This window comes from Pleurodeles waltl, chromosome 7 (assembly GCF_031143425.1).
Source record: "Pleurodeles waltl isolate 20211129_DDA chromosome 7, aPleWal1.hap1.20221129, whole genome shotgun sequence".
In the NCBI taxonomy this organism is placed as follows: Eukaryota; Metazoa; Chordata; class Amphibia; order Caudata; family Salamandridae; genus Pleurodeles; species Pleurodeles waltl.
In genome coordinates, this window is record NC_090446.1 from 475734851 (window position 1) to 475748647 (window position 13797).

Consider the following 13797-nt stretch of genomic DNA (forward strand, 5'->3'; position numbering starts at 1 on the left):
CCCGAGGACCCCCCCCCAACTGCGAAGCTCCAGATGAAGATACCCGACACCTAAAGAGACACTGCACCCGCAGCCCCCAGGCCTTGGAGAAACCGACACCCGGTGCAGCTATGTTCAGCATGCGCCCACCTCCCGGTCCGACCAGTTGTCTCCTCATAGACTAGCACTGGAAACCCGACGTCCTCATTGCACCCTACACCCGGCTGCCCCTCTGCCGCTAAGGGAGTGTGTTTGGTGCCTACTTGTGGCCCCTCCAGTGCTCTTCTAATCCCCCCTGGTCTGCCCTCTGAAACGCGGGTACTTACCTGCTGGCTGACCTGATTCCGAGTACCCCCTGTCTCCGTAGGAGCCCACATTAAATTTGCTCCTCTTTCACCTCTGCACCCAGCCGGCCCGTGTTGCTGATGGTGGGTGTCTGGAGTTAACTTAAACCCCAACCGGTGGACTTCCTAAAACCCAGAGCCTGAACCTGTAAGTGTTGTACTTACCTGAAAAACGATCTAACATTTCTCCCCCCAGAAACCGTTTCCGAAAATTAAACTGTGTCCATTTTTAAAACAGATTATTGCCACTATTTCAAAAACTGTATTACTTACCAATTTCAAACAAAGTACTGTTGATACCTGTGTGAAATATGAAACTTTTAAGGTACTTACTTGCAACTTTAATCTTATGGCTCTAAAAATAAATTAAGAAAATATATTTTTGCTGTATAAAAAACATTGGTCTGGAGTTAAGTCATTGAGTGTGTGCTTCATCTATTTTCTGTGTGTGTACAACAAATGCTTTGCACTACCCTCTGATAAGCCTAACTGCTCGACCACACTACCACAAAAGAGAGCATTAGTATTATCTATTTTAGCCTCTGTTAAGCCTCTGGGGAATCCCTGCACTCTGTGCACACTATATCTCATTTTGATATAGCATATACAGAGCCAGCTTCCTAAAATACTTGCTTGCAAACTCCTTTTTGATTACGTAATTGTTATGTTACATACCTTAGTTCCTTGTTCCCACTTTCCTTGTTAACATGGGCCTAAGAAATACAACAGTCCTCTTTTTACTTTTATGTATTTTCAGCGGTTACAGATATATGTGCCAACGTGCCTGGACAACCTGTTTTTTTATCAATTACTGGGAAGGACACAGCACATCAGATGAGGACAGTTATATTTTGGTATTTCTCACTATAATATTGTTTGGGATCACAGGTTTTACTCTTGGGAAAGTTATTATTTGGCTATGGTTTATTTTTTCTAGGCTTATCACGGCCCCTAAGCAACTCGTTCATACCACATTTCTATTTGCAGGTCAGTGTCCGCGTCGGTGACTGCATTTACACACGCCGACAGGGATCATTACTATCTGGCTTTGACTATTTCTCAATCCATACAAGCTACTTATCTCTGATGGTGGTGGGACTTCATTTGCATCAAACTGAGTTTTAATAGGTACTTTTGCATGTCCTCTAGTATAAGTGGACCTCTGTATGAGTAGTAGATATAGACAAGTCTTTTGCCCTTTAATGAACTTATGGTGTTTAGGACCACTTGGAGTACCAGTGAGATAGAACTACATTATCTTTAGTCTTGTAGGACTTATCACTTAGACTGGTATTTGCCTACAGTCTTTCAAGTAATTTACATTTGATGCAGGGCAGCCATAATTAATTCAACTGGTATGTGTCATTTTTCATACAACTTTTAGGTTACTTCGTTTATATAGACATCTGCCCAGTTCTTATTCAAGTATATTCTCTTTGGAACTCATGTCCTATTACAATACATCAGGTACTTCAGTTTGCTGTAAGATTTTATTTTTACACTCCACAGCACTATGGTGGATTACATGGGCTTTTACGTCTATGACTTTTTCACCAGACAACCAAGGCACCATTGATAGACGTCCATTCCAGATAACACTGAGGTTATCTTGTCCCCTTGCATGCTCTATTGATTCAACTCTCGTTGAATCAGTTTTTGCACTACATGGGTTTACAAACTATTGCATACACTTTCAAAGAAATCATTCTTCCTCAACTAATACTATCCTTACGTTGCTGGACACTATCCGATTCGGTTTTGGGCTATATTATCACTTAGATGGAGGAACACCCGGAAGAACGAGTCCGGAACCACGAGGTTGTGAAAAACAAAAGCGAAACAATGCTTTCGTTTTCCACGACTCCCTGGTTTCGGTATCTTAACCACGCATGTCTGAACAACGTACATGTGTGGTTAAGGTACGGAAGGGAGTCAGAGTGGACGCGGTGAAAGAGGAGGTAAGTTGGGCTGGGCCTGGGGCTGTTTTGGGGGGCAGGGTTTAGGGGCGGGTGGGGGACTCGGGGTATTTTTTGTTTTTGGGGTGGGGGGCTGGGTGTGATTAGAGTTTGGGGGTCAGGGTTTAGGTTTAAGGGGTGGGCACCCGTGATCCCGACATATAACCCTTAGATGTCTTATTTTTTGTGTACTTTTCACCAACGGTCTTTCCAGAGGGACTATCCTGATTTCCTTCTTGTCATCAAGCTTTTTAATAACATAAATGTTTTATATGTATGGTCTGCAGCCTTAAAGTCAAAGTGATGAAACACATGTTGGCTGGTTTTTTCTATCTGTACTATAAAGGATTGATGAAGATCGGAAGAAATCTTGAAAATAAAGTTAATCACATCAGGGTTTGAAAACATCATTAGATGTATGGACTATTCAGACTTCATTTACATGTGTGTTTCGGTATTATTGTTTATAAATATCACTCCTGCAATGGACACGTGTAATCTGGTGTTAGGATCTATGGCTATGCAAGAAGCAATTATTCACACAAGATGCATCAATTTTTTAAAGGAAGAGGGTGATTTGTCTGAAAAAGCATCAGTAGCTGCTGGAAGACTAACACTGTGCAGGTTGGGGTAGGTCTTGCCAACGACTGCATTTAGAATTGAGCCCAGGAAAAGTTGATCTTGTAGAGGCTGGAGGTGGGAATCAGTGGTGTTTCCTGTAAATTTCAGCCTGTGAAGGAGGGAAATGGCAGCTTGAGTGTTTGCTAGGCACTGCTTTCTACTGACTCTCTTGATCAGTGAATTGTCTAGATAGCTAAAGACAAATGTGATTCCCCTCCTGAAAACTGCAGTCACTGTGCTGAAAAGCATTCCTGCAACAAGCACATATGCAGTCTACTGTGAAGAACTATGGTAGTCCAAAAGGCCATCATCTCAAGTAAAAGCATTACTGTTCTGACTTAAAGATGACAATTTGGCTGAAAAAGAGGCTGAAGCTGCTGGAAAGCTGGGACCCTTTGAGGGTTGGGCTAGGGCTTGCCAGTGAGAGCTCTGAGAATTGAGACCAGAAACGGTTGAATTTGTAAGGGTTTATAGTAGGATTTGGTGGCATTTATTGTGAATCCCAAGATATGAAACAGGGAGATCACAGCTTCAGTGCATGCTAGATACCGTTGTCTGTCCATGCTCTTCATCAGCCAATCATTTAGATAAGGGAAAACTGTGCCAATCCTTCTCAGATGGAAGGCATTTGGTAAACCCCATTGGTGCTGTGGTAACGCCGAAGGTTAGCATCTTTAACTGGTAGTGTTGTCCACTTATCATGATGTGAATGTAGTACTAGTGAGCTGTATGAATGGGTATGTGAAAGGAGGCGTCCCTCAGATCCAGAGCCGTCATGAAGTCACCCTTTTATAGCAGTAGGATAACATCCTGAAGATTAGTCATATAGAAATACTCTGATAGAATGCTCTGTTGAGGTGCCTGAGATTAAGCACTGGTATTAAAGAGAGACATCCTTCTTGGGGTTCAGAAAACATAGGGAGTATGCCCTTTGCATGCAGTGGAAGGGCACCGCCTCTATTGCCTCTTTGAGTAAGAGCACTAACACTTCCTCTTGAAGAAGGTGGAGGTGTTCTGTGCTTGAAGGTGTGCATAGGCTAAAAGGCTTTCTAGGCAATACCCTTGTTCTATAATTTTTAGAACTGAGTCATCTGAGGCAATTTCTCCCTAACGAAGAAGAAACCATTGTAGTCTTCCCCCGACAAGTGTGGTATGATCGGGGAAGCTACACATTGATACTGCTGCTTCCGAAAGGAACACCAGGAGGGTGGTGTCTCGACAGCACCCATGGTTTTGGCTATGTCACTATCTTTTGTGATACTTTCAAGCATTTGGTCTACTTGCGGACCAAAGAGGTGCTCCTCATCTAAGGGTAGGCCAATGCTGTACTGCTGCACTTCTGGATTGAAGCCAGAGATACACAGCCATGAATGCCTCTGCAGTATGACTGAGGCATTAACCTCTCTGGCTGCTGGATCAATGGCATTCATAGCACCCCATATGGTGCAGATGGAAATTAGTTTGTCCTTCAATACTTTCCTTCCCACTCTTTCCAGATTATTCTGGGAGGTGCTGTAAGAGCTTCCTTCTCCTCTCATTGGGCCTTGTCAAATCTTGAGGGCAGGCCCACTAAATTAGCGCTCTACCAGTGCGTAGTGACCTCCACTGCAACCCTCTTCCCCGCTGCATCAATCCTTTTACTCTTTATCTGGTGGAGGAACCTGTCCAGTGGCTTGCCTAGACCCCTTTAAAGCAGTATGTACCACAGGAAGTCTAGCCAGACATGCCATGAGGTAAATGGGGCCCGAGGGAGAAATGTATATTTCTTTTTGACCCTGGGGGTAACAACCTGGGTCCTGCCAGGTCCCTTAATAAGTTATGGGGTGAATTGGAGCATTGGTTTCAGTACTGGAAGGAACTGTTTGGAAGGTGGTGATGATGGAGTCACTTCCTGTAGAGGTGAAGGAGGGGAAGCAGGTGTGTGAGGAGGGCTGGTAGCTGCATCCTTAAAACGCTTTGGCTGTGGTGGAGTGTATGATGGAGAGTCCAGCATGGGCTCCTTCCCAAAAGTGAGCTTCCTTTTTATTGGTATGGGTCCAAGCCTTAGGGTTCTTGGAATATACCATCTGTGTGTTGGTGAATAGGGATTCAACGTTGCTTCTCCTCAATGTTTTCCTGTAATTTCTCTTGGATTGGCCTTTTAGAATCCTTGGAATTTGCAGTGGAGGGTGGTCTAGAGGCAGACGTTGCCTTTGAAGCACATTGAGACAACTTTTGAGTCGGTTTCAGGGCGAGGTATTTTTTGGGTCCAAGTAGGGTGTCAGCACCAAAAAATACCTTGCCCTGAAACCGACTCAAAACTCTTTTGGCTTTGCTTGTTTTCGATTCATCGGAATGGGGGTTAGTAGGATTAATGGAAGATTGACCCACTTGTCCAAGTCCTTTTTGCCTTGTAGCAGAGCCTGATAACTGGGGAGGCCCTGGATGCTGCAGTCTTATGTGATGTGCTGGATGCCTGTCCCCCATAAGGGTTGCTTCCACGTCTGAAAGGACTATCGGCTCCTTCTCTGCTGTCAGTGGCGTCAATGCTAGCATCAACTCTTGGGGCTCCAGCGTTAGCTGTGGGGCTCTAGGTTTAGGCATTGCCACAGAGACCGAGCTGGCCCCGTGATGGAGGTCAAGGGGCATTGTTGACATTGAAGATGAATCTGTCAGTAGACCGTCTGAAGGATGACTTGGATGTTATGGCCCTCCAGGAAAATACGGTGTGTTAGCCAAGATCTGCAGCATGGCCTCTATGAAGGACTAGATCTGCTGTGTCACTGCTGACTGACCTGGGACCTCGGGTTGGATCAACACTAAGGCCAGGATCAGCTCCAGAGTCTGAGACCGAGGCTGACTGAGGAGTACCCTAGACCTTGTGAAACACCTCTTGGTGGGAGTGGTTGGGATGAGGAAGAGTTGTGCATAGCTTTCTTATGCTTTTTCTTCTTTAACTTACATGATGACTTTGAATGAGAAGACCACTCGTGGGATCGGCCTTAGGAACAAGAATGCTTCCAAGCCCTCAACTTCGATAGACTAGCCTTTTGTGCTTTCTGGTGATGTTCCATGAAATAGAGCTTGGCCCCTTTGTCCCAAATGGCCTTCAGATTCATCCATGCGCACTTGTCACACTACAGTGAGCCTAAACATAAGAGATAGACCTTTGTGATGGTTAGTCAAAGACATGTTTGTGGCAATCCTTACTAGGTTTAAACTCTGTCATTGTGGGGGAGGCATGTCCCTAGCACATTGTAAAGTTTCTGGAAATTGGAAAACAAGGTCTGTCAGGCTTGACAGAATTTGAGGGAGCGAGCTCCAGATTCGCATTGTAAAGTGAGGAAACAAAGGAATTAACATCAGCGGACAGAGGTTGGGATTATGGAGAAGCCCAGACATCACATCCAGGGTGAGATGGACCAGATGTGCCACCACCTACAAAAGCATATGGGAAATGCTGAAGAAAGTTTTCGGATTCAGTCTGCCGTCTGGTGGTATTCACAAGGTGAGGAATCTGCAGTTAAAAGTATTTATGAAAATGCTAGGCTTCAAATGGTGGCTTCATGAGTCTAGTAAGGGGTTGAAGGGGCTTCTGGGTATTACTCCTTTTAGTCCCTCCTTGAAAGCCTTGACCACTGGTATCCTGAATAAAGACATATGCTGTCTGTTCTGCATGTGAGTTGCAAAAGCAGTCAGGTGAAGGTGGAGAAGTGTGGAGGATAATCCTGCCTTTTGTCAGTGGAGAAGGAAGGTGACGATCTCTTGTACTTTAGGGTTTAAAAGGTCAGATTTAATGGCAATGCAGTAGTGGACAAATCAGAATATAAGCATAACTGTGAGTAGTTAGGAGCTTAGCCTCCTTAAGGACAGATGTACATTCTTGGAGTATGTTTAGGTACTCAAACTCCAGTACATCAGGTTCCAATTACCAAGACCGAGCTTTGGAGAGTCCAGGTGTCTGATTAGTCCATGTCTCTGCATGAGGTCTGGTTTGACAGGAAGTCTCTTGTGTTCGTTGACTGACATTTCCAGTAGGTTGGAGAACCAGGGATGTCTGGCCCTGGGTGGTGCACCTAGAATGAGGACCCTCTGATAACAAACTACTGCAATGAGAGAGGTGGAAAAGCATAGGCAAATTTCTCTGAACAGTTCATAAATAGTACATTAGCTAGGGACTATGGGTTTGTGTATGTGATGGCAAAGCCTAGCCATTTTGTGTTTACGACTGTACTGAATAGGGATATTTATTGAGAGTCCCACCAAGGAAGTATGTGTGACAGACTTATGAGTGGTGTGCTCACTCATGGACTTGTTGATGCATCCTACTGAGTAAGTCAGCAAAGATGTTGACTACAACTGGGAGATGTTCTGCCATCATGGTAAACCGTGTTGAGAACTGCCCAATTCCAGATGGTCTGTGCTAGGTGGGAGAGCTGCGGTGAAAGCATGCCCCCTTACTTTTGTATGTAATACATTGTTGTCAGGACTGTTTTTTAGTAGAACAACTATATCCTGCTTTACATGGAGAAGGGCTTTGAAATGCAGCTTTATAGCTAGGTCTGCGAGAAAACTGATGTGGTGACCCCGATATTGCAAAGACCACTGCCCCTGGATTGTATGATGAGCTAAATTAGCACCCCATTCCAGGACAGAGGTGTCTGCGATGATGGCCTGAATCTGCAAAAGGCCTGTCTTACACCATTTTGGCAGGTATCCACCACTGCGGAGAGTGGTGCACTTTGGCTTGAACCAATACTAGATCTTCCCACTGATCCAGAGATTGTGATCGCTGGACTGCCAGACACTTAAAAGAACCTCATGTGCAGCCTTGTGTATGGGAGTGTTGCATAGCAAGATGCCATTATTGCTGGAAGGTACAGAATTCTGCACACTGGTATATGACTGTTTGAAAAAGAGGTGGTGGGTGGGAAGGAGAGGGGGGGTGGGTATTGTGTGGGTGTCTGTGTGTGTGTCTCTATCCTTGTGGGGACATGGATGTGATAACACAATCATGCTGTGGGGACTTGACTGCACTGTGGGGACCTGAAACCAAGACCCCAACAAGGCAATGTCTTCTAAATCATAAAAGAAATGACTTCAGAAACATCTGTGTCCATTTTTACCACTTTTTAAAATTTGACCTTGTTGGGACCTGTGTTTCATCAAGTGTGTTTATTGTTATGCTCAGCTCTGCCCCTGTAGACAGGAGGTGGCACTGCAGTTTTAAACACACCAAGGAATTCCTAAAACACATCACTAATCTGATGCCCCATATTAGAAGTTTACAGCAGTGTCATTTAAAAGGAAAGCTGCCATAGTCATCAGCAAATAGTTTTACCACAATACAACAGTCTTGCATGCCCCTGTAACATCACTTTCTGTGTTTTGAAAAATGCTAAGTTTAGAACTATTTTTTAAAACATTACTATAAATAATTTATTTCAGTATCAATATAGATTCATTATTTGAAATCCAAAAGCTGTTTGCGTTAAAGTATGTCATTGGCCACAGCAGCAGCACTCCATGTGGGTACTTTAGGGGATAGTTTAAGCATAATTGAGCCTCTTTAATTATGATTTTTAGATTTTTATATTGTGAATAGGGGTAAGCATAACTCCTGTAGTAGTATAGGAAAATTATGAAAGATTATGGGGAATTACCGGAGGGGCATAATGTAGGAGGCTGGACTGGCTTGTAGTGAGTACCAAGGGGTACTTACACCTTGCACCAGGCCCAGGTATCCCTTATTAGTGTATAGGGTGTCTAGCAGCATAGGCTGATAGATAATGGTAGCTTAGCAGAGCAGCTTAGGCTGAACTAGGAGACGAGTGAAGCTCCTACAGTACCACTAGTGTCATATGCACAATATCATAAGAAAACACAATACACAGATATACTAAAAATAAAGGTACTTTATTTTTATGACAATATGCCAAAGTATCTCAGTGAGTACCCTCAGTATGAGGATAGCAAATATACACAAGATATATGTACACAATACCAAAAATATGCAGTATAGTATTAGAAAACAGTGCAAACAATGTATAGTTACAATAGGATGCCATGGGGACACATAGGGATAGGGGCAACACAAACCATATACTCCAAAAGTGGAATGCGAAACATGAATGGACCCCAAACCTATGTGACCTTGTAGAGGGTCGCTTGGACTGTAAGAAAACAGTGAGGGTTAGAAAAATAGCCCACCCCAAGACCCTGAAAAGTGAGTGCAAAGTGCACTAAAATTCCCCAAAGAGCACAGAAGTCATGATAGGGGAATTCTGCAGGAAAGACCAAAACCAGCAATGCAACAACGATGGATTTCCAGACGAGGGTACCTGTGGAACAAGGGGACCAAGTCCAAAAGTCACGACCAAGTCGAGAGTGGGCAGATGCCCAGGAAATGCCAACTGTGGGTGCAAAGAAGCTGCTACTGGACAGTAGAAGCTGAGGATTCTGCAGGAACGACAAGGGCTAGAAACTTCCCCTTTGGTGGATGGATGTCCCATGCCGTGGAGAGTCGCGCAGAAGTGTTTTCCTGAAGAAAGACTGCAAACAAGCCTTGCTAGCTGCAAGTCGTGCGGTTAGGGTTTTTGGATGCTGCTGTGGCCCGGGAGGGACCAGGATGTCGCCAATTGCGTCAGGGGACAGAGGGGGTGCCCAGCAGGACGAGGAGCCCTCTCAGAAGCAGGCAGCCCCCGCAGAAGTGCCGGAACAGGCACTACAAAGAGGAGTGAAACGGTGCTCACCCGAAGTTGCACAAAGGAGTCCCACGCCGCCGGAGGACAACTCAGGAGGTCGTGCAATGCAGGTGAGAGTGCCATGGACCCAGGCTTGGCTGTGCACAAAGGATTTCCGCCGGAAGTGCACAGAGGCCGGAGTAGCTGCAAAAGACGCGGTTCCCAGCAATGCAGTCTGGCGTGGGGAGGCAAGGACTTACCTCCACCAAACTTGGACTGAAGAGTCACTGGACTGTGGGAGTCACTTGGACAGAGTTGCTGGATTTAAGGGACCTCGCTCGTCGTGCTGAGAGGAGACCCAGGGGACGAGTGATGCAGTTCTTTGGTGCCTGCGGTTGCAGGGGGACGATTCCGTCGACCCACGGGAGATTTCTTAGGAGATTTTAGTGCAGAGAGGAGGCAGACTATCCCCACAGCATGCACCACCAGGAAAGCAGTCGAGAAGGCGGCAGGATCAGCGTTACAGAGTTGCAGTAGTCGTCTTCGCTACTTTGTTGCAGTTTTGCATTCTTCCAGCGCGGTCAGCAGTCGATTCCTTGCCAGAAGGTGAAGAGAGAGATGCAGAGGAACTCTGATGAGCTCTTGCATTCGTTATCTTAGGAAATCCCCAAAGCAGAGACCCTAAATAGCCAGAAAAGAGGGTTTGGCTACTTAGGAGAGAGGATAGGCTAGCAACACCTGAAGGAGCCTATCAGAAGGAGTCTCTGATGTCACCTGCTGGACCTGGCCACTCAGAGCAGTCCAGTGTGCCAGCAGCACCTCTGTTTCCAAGATGGCAGAGGTCTGGAGCACACTGGAGGAGCTCTGGGCACCTCCCAGGGGAGGTGCAGGTCAGGGGAGTGGTCACTCCCCTTTCCTTTGTCCAGTTTCGCGCCAGAGCAGGGCTTAGGGGTCCCTGAACCGGTGTAGACTGGCTTATGCAGAAATGGGCACTATCTGTGCCCATGAAAGCATTTCCAGAGGCTGGGGGAGGCTACTCCTCCCCTGCTTTAACACCTTGTTCCAAAGGGAGAGGATGTAACACCCTCTCTCTGAGGAAGTCCTTTGTTCTGCCTTCCTGGGCCAAGCCTGGCTGGACCCCAGGAGGGCAGAAACCTGTCTGAGGGGTTGGCAGCAGCAGCAGCTGCAGTGAAACCCCTGAAAAGGCAGTTTGGCAGTACCCGGGTCTGTGCTAGAGACCTGTGGGATCATGGGATTGCGCCAACAATGCCAGGATGGCATAGAGGGGACAATTCCATGATCTTAGACATGTTACATGGCCATATTCGGAGTTACCATTGTGAAGCTACACATAGGTAGTGACCTATATGTAGTGCACGCGTGTAATGGTGTCCCCGAACTCACAAAGTCCGGGGAATTGGCCCTGAACAATGTGGGGGCACCTTGGCTAGTGCCAGGGTGCCCACACACTAAGTAACTTAGCGCCCAACCTTTACCAGGTAAAGGCTAGACATATAGGTGACTTAGAAGTTACTTAAGTGCAGTGGTAAATGGCTGTGAAATAACGTGGACGTTATTTCACTCAGGCTGCAGTGGCAGGCCTGTGTAAGAATTGTCAGAGCTCACTATGGGTGGCAAAAGAAATGCTGCAGCCCATAGGGATCTCCTGGAACCCCAATACCCTGGGTACCTTAGTACCATATACTAGGGAATTATAAGGGTGTTCCAGTAAGCCAATGTAAATTGGTAAAATTGGTCACTAGCCTGTTAGTGACAATTTGTACAGGGAGAGCATAACCACTGAGGTTCTGGTTAGCAGAGCCTCAGTGAGACAGTTAGGCATCACACAGGGAACACATACATATAGGCCACAAACTTATGAGCACTGGGGTCCTGGCTAGCAGGGTCCCAGTGACACATAACAAACATACTGAAAACATAGGGTTTTCACTATGAGCACTGGGCCCTGGCTAGCAGGATCCCAGTGAGACAGTGAAAACACCCTGACATACACTCACAAACAGGCCAAATGTGGGGGTAACAAGGCTAGAAAGAGGCTACTTTCTCACACAACCCCCCCCCTCCACCCCCAAACGAAGGACAATAAGGCTAACCTTGGCCAGTTGAGACTTTATCGTCTAAGTGGTGATAAGTAGAGGATAGCTCTGCAATAGACTTGTTACTCCCTTTATCATCCACTATATGGTTAGTCCCTGTGGGGATGTAAACCATCCTGTTTGAAGTTTTTTAGCTAAGCAACAATGTGAAGATGTATTTTCAGAGTTTCTATCAGTAAGTTTTAGTTTAGAGCAGTGGGAATTGTCCACTGAACCTATTTGTAGTAATGAAAATGCCAGACAGGGATGCTGTCTCAATAAAGCCATAGCTGGGCAAAAACTTTGTCCATATGGCTGGAAGAGAGAACAGGGATGCTGTTTCTCTTGATTTGGAGCAGGGCAGGGATGCTGTCCTATGAGCTCCACACTAGGGCAGGGATGCTGTCCTAAGTCTTGTGAGGCAGTGCAGGGTTTCTGCACTAAAGTTTCTCTGGGAGGGTTGGAGGGATGCTCCATGTTAACTAAAATGGTGCTCTTTTTCTCACCAATGTTAGTTATCCCACAGAGAGGTACTTCTACCTCAGGGAGTACAGCTATGCCAGCTGATGATTCCCTTGGAACAGGTGCCACCCCAGGAGAGGTTTCTCCTACCACAGGAATGATATCCTGATTGGCAGGGTGGTTAGGGGATTCTGTGATACCCTTTTTACCTGTTGATGGAGAGTGATCCTGAGTTTTCAGGCCTTCTTTCCTTTGCTTTTTCATTTCAGTAGAAATGAGAGGGAACAATTCCTTTGGGATGCCCAGCATGGCTGCATGGGCATAGATCTCTACCTCAGCCCAACCTGAGGCCTCTAGGTCATTACCTAAGAGACAGTCTACAGGTAAGCTAGGTGATACCACCACCTGCTTAGGGCCAGTAACTCCACCCCAACTAAACTGAATTATAGCTAAGTGAAGAAACTTAGTGGAGTTATGGACATCAATAATCTTATACTGTTGTCCAATGATGTGTTGTTCAGGAGCCACTAGGTTTTCAGTCACCAAAGTGATACTAGCACCTGTGTCCCTGTAGGCCAAGGCCTCAACACCATTTATTGAAATTGCATGCCTGTACTTATCCATTGTAAGGGGACAAGCAGCCAGTGTGGCAAGGCCAATGCCACTAGGTGTGAGAGAAACTGTCTTGGGACTGACTACCCCAGTTTCTATGATGGACCCATAAGTGAACCCAACTACACCCTTCGCTTGACTGTTGCCAGCAGTCCCACCACTAGTACCACTACTGCTAGGGGCACTAGAGCTTGATGTATTAGTGGTGGTAGGCTCAGGGGGTTTACCTGGACAGGACTTATCCCCTGGCCTATGGCCTCTGTTTTTACACACAAAGCACCAAGGCTTTTTAATGTGTGCAGGTTGAGAAGAAGAGGAAGAATTTGTTTTATCCCCACCCTCTGAAGAGTGTTTAAGATTTGAAGTGGGATCTTTGGTTTTACCCTTATCCCCATGCTTATCTTGAGATTTTTCACCATCTTTCTTCTTGCCATCCTTGTCACCACCTGTATGAACTTTTCTGTTCACTCTTGTTCTGACCCATTTGTCTGCCTTCTTTCCCAATTCTTGGGGAGAGGTCAGATCTGAGTCCACTAGATACTGGTGCAACAAATCAGACACACAATTATTAAATATATGCTCTCTCAGGATTATGTTATATATGCTTTCATAGTCAGTCACTTTACTGCCATGTAACCACCCCTCCAAGGCCTTCACTGAATGGTCAACAAAGTCTACCCAGTCTTGTGAAGACTCCTTTTTGGTTTCTCTGAACTTCATCCTGTACTGTTCAGTGGTTAAGCCATAACCATCTAGGAGTGCATTCTTAAGAACTGCAAAATTATTGGCATCACTTTCTTTCACAGTAAGGAGCCTATCCCTACCCTTTCCACTAAATGATAGCCATAGGATAGCAGCCCACTGCCTTTGAGGGACATCCTGTACAACACAGGCCGTCTCTAGTGCAGCAAACCACTTGTTAATGTCATCCCCCTCCTTATAAGGGGGAACTATCTTGTGCAGATTCCTAGAATCATGCTCTTTTGCAGGATGACTATGAGGAATACTGCTGCTGCCACCATGGGTTTCTAAACCCAATTTCTGTCTTTCTCTTTCCACTTCTAAG